Source organism: Galeopterus variegatus, unplaced genomic scaffold (genome assembly GCF_000696425.1).
Source record: "Galeopterus variegatus unplaced genomic scaffold, G_variegatus-3.0.2 Scaffold962, whole genome shotgun sequence".
Classification (NCBI taxonomy): Eukaryota; Metazoa; Chordata; class Mammalia; order Dermoptera; family Cynocephalidae; genus Galeopterus; species Galeopterus variegatus.
The window spans coordinates 159049-165851 of record NW_007727073.1 but is presented as its reverse complement, the minus strand read 5'-3'; the positions used below and the strand labels follow the sequence as shown (position 1 = coordinate 165851).

Genomic DNA, 6803 nt, shown 5'->3' with positions numbered 1-6803 from the left:
GTTTCTTCCCCTAACAGTTTTGGGAGATATTTTCTAAATGAGCCAGGCCTCCAGAAAGTGCACTTGTGCTAACGTGCCCCCCCCCCCCCCCTCCCCCCCCCCCCCCATTCTCCTCGTCCCGTGATCCCCATCCTTATCTTTCCTCCTCTGTATTGCAGATGGGTTGGGAGTCCAGAGTCTCCATCAGACCTTCTGGGACCTCCCCCAGCTCTGGGAAGGGTGCAGGTGTGGGCTCCTCACTGCGCCTCTGTTGCCAGGTGGGGATTGGGCCATAGTTATCTCTGGTGTTTTGCTGGAGTAGAGTCTTGAGAGGTTGTCCTTTTTTGTCCCGTTGGCTGGAGAGTATAGACTTTCCTTGGGACTGTTCTGTGTGTGCCTGTTGTTTACAGGAGGCTAGGCTCTGTAGTAACTGGTCTGAGACGTAAGAGGCAAGACAAGAGCTGAGAAGACTCACCTCTGTCATCTGCTGGTGCCCGGATTTCTAGTTCACTACCTTCCTTTTTTCATCTTCCAGAATCTTCTTATTTTTAAAATATAATGTTCAGCATTGTTTGGTTTATTTAATAAGAATAGGAAGTACATCTTTTCTGTCCTTCTGGAAGTGAAAGTCTCTTGCAGGCTTTATTCATTTTGTGTCTTTTTCATTAGATCATAAACATTTTATTATAGGCATTTTTAAACTGACTCACTGCATGAAGCAGTAGTGTAATGAACTGCTGTGTAGACATCATCACATTGCTAACAATGCTGTTGTATGGCCAGTCCTGTTTTCATCAGTCTCTCTCATTTCTTCCTCTCCTCCAAAGGAATATAAATCCTACATAGTATATGATTTTGTTATTAAATTCTTCATGTAAAAGTTGTAGCCACAATACCATTATTAAAGTATTTCACAAGAATTCCTTAACATCGAGCACCCAGTCTGTTGCAGTTTTCTGATCATCACCTGCAATGTTTCTTGTTGCGGTTGATCTTGTCGAGTCAGGATCCAGCGTCCCTCACATTCATGGACATACATGTCTCTTGAGTCTGTTTTCACCTGAAGTAGTTCCTTCTCTTTTTTGTGTGTTTGCTGGAGAAGAATGGTTGTTTAGTGCACAGAATTTTCCACATTCTCAGTGTGCGTGACTGCACGCCTGTGTTGTTGATGGAGCGTTGCCTTGTTTCCTGCATCTCTGCTCACTGGTAGTTAGAGCTAAAGACTGATCATGTTCATTTTCAGTTTTCCTTTTCTGTGAAAGAACGCTGCAGCAGTGCTGCTGTGTAAAACTCTAAGCATATGGCATGCGGACATCTCTGTCAGCAAGGGTGAGAGTGATGAGTGGGACCCCGGTGCCTCAGCCAGTCTACACAGCGTAAAGTTATTGTCCCCCTTTCTCTAGCGGTAGTAGCCATTGGCGATTCTGTTCAGATACAGTGTTTGATAGGCGTTGCCACGTGGTGATGTTTTAGTTCTGTTACTCCTTTTGTATTTACTAGCTGACATTCTCTTACAAAGAACTATCAACTATTTGGTTACTTTGAAATTTGAGGAAAGGCAAGAAAGATCTTTGATAACTTCCCCTTACCTCTTTTAAGAATGTGTTAGAAAAACTAAGAGTAGCATTATCATATGATCCAGCAATCCTACTACTGGGTATTTACCAAAAGATTTGAAATCAGTTTGTCAGAGAGTTTCTGTACTTCACATTCACTGCAGCACGATTCACAACAGCCACATTACGGGATCCACCTAAATGTCCATGAGCACGAATAAATAGATAAAGGGCATATGGTACTCTACACAGTGAAATACTGCTCAGCCTTTAACAGAAAGACATCCTGTCGTTTGTGACAACGTGGAGGGCATTATGCTGAGCGAAATAAGCTGGGCCACAGAAAGACCAACACTTCACGTTCTCCCTCCTGTGTGGAATTTAAAGCAATTGAACTCAGAAGCAAATAGGAGAAGGTTGGTCTCTGAGGGTTGGGGAAAGGGAAGGTGATGGTCAAGGTTTCTACCTCGCAGTGGAACAGGAAGCGTGAGTTTTTGCAGTTGTTACACGGGTGGCGAATATAGATAATAACCACGTATTTTACAGTTCAAGATTAGGAGAATCAACTTCAAATGTTCTTAAACCCCCCAAAAAGGACAGGTGTTTGAGACGATGAATATGTCAATTAGAATGACTTAATTATACCACATCGTGTTTGTAACTCAAAACGTCGCTTTGTACCCCATAAATATATACAGTAATCCCCTCGTATCTGCAGGGGATGCGCTCCAAGACCCCCAGTAGATGCCTGAAACCGCAGATAGTGCCAGACCCTGTGTGTTTTTTCCTATTCATGCATACCTGTGAGAAGTTTAATTTATAAATTAGACACAGTGAGAGATTAATAACAGTAATCACTAATAAAATAGGACAGTTATAACAATATGCTGTAATAAAAGTTATGTGAATGCGGTCTCTCTCAGAATATCTTGTCATACTATACTTATCCTTCTTCTTGTGATGATGTGAGATGATAAAATGCCTACGTGATAAGATGAGGGGAATGATGTAGGCATTGTAATATGCATAGAAAATTCCAGAAATAAACCATTTATGTTTTAAATTGCATGCTGTTATGTGTAGCGTGATGAAATTTCACGCTGGCCTGCCTGGGTCACCATTGGTCACTTAGTAGCTGTCTTGGTTATCAGATTGACTATTGTGGTATGGCAGTGCTTTGTGTTCAAGTAGTCCTTATTTTACTTAATAGTGGCTCCAAAGCACAAGAGTAGTGATGTAATATTTTGGGGCTGCGGTTGACCTTGGGTTACTGAAACTGTGGAAAGCGAAACCTAGAACAAAGGGGGGACTGCTGTAAAATTATTTGTCAATTTATAACAAAGCTAAAAAAAAGAATTATCTTGGCAGTAAATAAACACTTTTTAAAGTACATCATGAACTCGCATTTTAATGTATTGATGTCACACAGTCCATTATTGTCACTACCGTTTTTCGTGGTCAAGTTGTCCCTTCATGGTCCAGTGGAAGCCTGTTCACGTTTGCTCTTGCGACCTTTTGACGCTTTCCCCTCTTGCTTTCTTATACAAAAAAGTGTTGTATTTCAGGCTCACGTTTTCGTTTCCTGTTCCTTTAAAGTTCTCTGTGTAGCTGTGACTCCTCTGAGGCCTTTTCTCTGGACAGAGCTTATTTTTTTTTTTTTTTTTTTTAGGCGGGGGAGGACTAATTTCTCAAGAGCATACTGTTTCCCAATTCAAATGTAACATTACAGAGATTTTGCTTCTTTAATTTTGTATTTGTATCTCTTTCGTAGAAAGTCTTGCTGTGCACATTTCCAGTGTCCACAAATTTTTGTTTGCCGAAGTCAAGATACATAACACCAGTCCTTGAACAATACTGTTCAAATTTTACTTGCAATGTTTTAGTAACTGTCAGTAATTGTGTGAGGTACAAATTTCCTGGCTCTTCATTCCACAGACTACTACACAGCCTCAGTCTCACATGACCAGTGACCACCGGCCACTTCCCTTCTGTCCAAGTCTGTCAGGTGATTGGTTACTGCATGTCTATGTTCAGTTCACACACAGACAGTAAAGCATGCAGTTGTGTGGCCTCGCTGTCAAAGTTAATTTGCTTTTTACCACCAAACATAACTTCATTAATCCAGCCAGTGTGCCGAGGTCTTATTTCAACCTTTGAAGCCTGTTCTCTTAGATGGGCTTTTGGGTCGTGCAGTTTCTTTAGTTGAGTTTCTGAAGAAGTGTGTCAGACTGTGCCATTGAAGACGTTCAAGCACAGCGGCAGGCAGTGACAGCAACAGGAAGGACTGTGCATGTGGCATCATATAAACTGCCACGCCCTTCCAGCAGCTCTGCGGGAAGCAAGGAGAGCTGTGAAGGCACCAGTGATCAAGCGCATGTCCACACTGCTGCCTTTCAAAACACAGATGGTTTGTAGCCAGAAGAATTTAGTGACGGCGAACTTGTCAACATAAATCATTGTGATAAAAAAAGATGACGATATCCTGAATTATGGCACAGAAATTGTCCAGGGTAAATGTCACTCACTGACCCTGACTCAGATGGGAGTATGATAGTGCCACAGCATAGAAGGATGCTTGCTCGTGGTCCTGAGTTGCTTCTGTGAGAGACTGAAGAAGAAACAAGACACTCTTGTTGTCAGTGTTTATACTGTTTTAAATTACAGTCTACTCAATAAATATCAGTTTTACTTTCTTTGTTTCCCTATACATTTGTAACTTGCAGGAAGAGCTTCAGTGTTGTGCAGTTTTTAACAGTCATGGAATAGTTGTCATTTCCCCACTGACTATTCAGATCACATTGTGTGGATTAGATCAAGCGCCATTTTTACAGCCCCATGTTAACTGGGCAAAGTGAGGACAGCCTGTGTTTGCTTACTGTGTATGTGTGTATGTATGTATGTATATATATGATAGTTTCCAAGTAACAATGCCAACATTAACAGTAGTGATATGGCAACTGAATGCTGTTTAAAATTTGTCTCTAGTTTTTGTCTTAGGTATGCCCCACCATGCAGTCTAATTACTGTGTGTTAGGTTACATGAGGTTCCAGATGCTAGGAGATGGTTGTGGCAGCATAGTTTTTGGATCTTCCCAAATCCTTGCACCAATAGAGACAGAGCTGGTGACACAAAGCATATCATCCCTTGTTGCCCGAGGCAGGACAGAGAGGGCAGGAAGGAAGGTTTTTACAAGAGGGCATGAGGACACTTTTGTTGGTTAGGGATATTTCAGAATGCTGGTTGTGGTTTCACAGATGTTTACATATGTCAAAACTAATCAAATTGTACACGTTAATGTGAGGGTTGTTTTGTGGTCATTATACCTCAGTAATGCTATTTACTTTTTAATAAAAAGACACATACACACAAAGAAGAGAGACTGAACAAGATAGAGCCAACAGCCCTTTGACAGCATTTACAACAGAGCGAGATTGTCAGTCATCCTTGTGGAGCCCCTAATGCAGACAGATGTGGACACACCACCCACAACCCCAGCATCTGCTGGATTTCTAATTCTGTATTCTCCAGTGTCCTTGAAAGTCAGGATTTTCAGTGTGGAAGAAAGGAGATGCAGCTGTAGGCTAGAAGAGGTTAAGTACAAACTCCCATGTTATTGACTTTGAATTGGCAATATCAGTATGAATTCATGAGTACTTTATGTGTGTACATACACACGCATTCATACATACAGTAGCAGTGAACATTTTGCAGTACCAGATTCTACTAGGTTCCAAGTCTACTAGGTTCATGTTGCCAGGACTCAGGTGCCGCATGAAGAGGCTCCCAATGGCCAATCATTGGACAGTTTAAGATTCTGTAGTCATAAACCTGGTTGCATTGAACCACAGCTCATCAATATTGCAGCTCATCCACACACACCCGCAGTTGTTCACTGTCTGAGGATGGCAGAGTGCCAGTTGTCTTGAAACACTGTGGGTGAAGAGTGAGGACCCAACTCTCTCTTACAGGGTCTGTTCCACCAGTGACCAAACTCAGTCCAAAGGGCAGAAGCTTCTCTGCTTACATTTTACTCTAGCTAAAATTGGAAAGGAAGGCTAGGTTATCACCCTCTGCAGCCCCTAGTGAAATAACAGTTCTGGGCATTGAGCATGAATGGCTGCTGGCAGCAGGGTAGAGGAGAACCTGGACCTGGTGCCTCTGCATGACTGGTGTGTTCCTGCTGAGCGCCCGCCCAAGTGTGGACAGGGAGCCAGTCAGACTGGACTGTGAGTGTGCAGTCAGCAGAGTGCAGACCCAGGCCTTTCTGCAAATTAATCGGAAGGAAAGAGGAGCAGAGGGCCCTGTAGATTAAAGTGACTTTGAAGACATGCCAAGAATGGGCAAGGTTCAACTGGAGTGTCTAAGGATGAGCATTTGGGCGATAAACTCTAAAGTATAGCAAGGAGGTGGAAATGACCATAGTGTTTCTCTAGAAGAGGGAAAGGGGCTGTGATGGGTATGGGGTGCGTGGGGACTTCTGAGGGGCCTTGCAGTTGTTCACAGCTTCTTTGCCCACTAGGGTGTGCATAGGCTGTGTGGCTTTCTGTAACTATTTCATTTTACAATTAAAAAATTTCAAAAACCTCAAAAGTCACTTGGATGAATTCTCTCTGATTAACCTATGAATTTGTTATTATGTCATATGCTTTTTATTTTTTTAGGAATTGCTTTTTAAAAAGTTAGATGTAATTTGGCTTTTTAATTATGTAAAACGTGTATGATTTCAAAGTGAACAAGTATAAAATACAATATGTTCAGAAAAGGCTGGCTCCTATTCCTGTCCCTTCTTCCTGTTCCTTATCTCCCTTTTTAGGTATTATGCATGCCCACATGACACACACAGAGATATGTACATACAGAGATGCACACTCACAGAAGGACATGTATACACATGCACTTGCACACACACAGATGCACACGTGTGCACACAGATATGCATGCACGTGCACACAGATACATATAGATATGCACACACCACATGCCTACAGGAGCACAGAGACACAGATGCACGTGCGTAGAGATGAGCATGCGTGCACTCACATGCGTTCTGTCTCTACCTTCTCCCTCCCTCGTTCTTACTATTCTGTACATGAGGTTCTGCAGCTTTCTTTCTTCAATGAACAGTGTGCAATCCCAGAGATCTTTCCATAGCAGTCTGTTGATGTCCATCTTGTTCTTCCCTCCCTTTCCCCTTTCTTTTCTTTTCTCATGTGCTCCTTTTCCCAGCTAGATCTCTAATCTTTTGTTCCCTTTTGTTTTATCACACC

General features: G+C 42.3%; 1 protein-coding gene across 1 annotated transcript in view; it reads left to right on the top strand.

The window, feature by feature from the left end:
- The window catches only part of LOC103591333 (probable phospholipid-transporting ATPase IIB), a gene marked incomplete at its 3' end in the record, with an annotated part of 237759 nt that overhangs the window by 74491 nt on the left and 156465 nt on the right, over positions 1-6803 (top strand). The window lies entirely within an intron of this gene.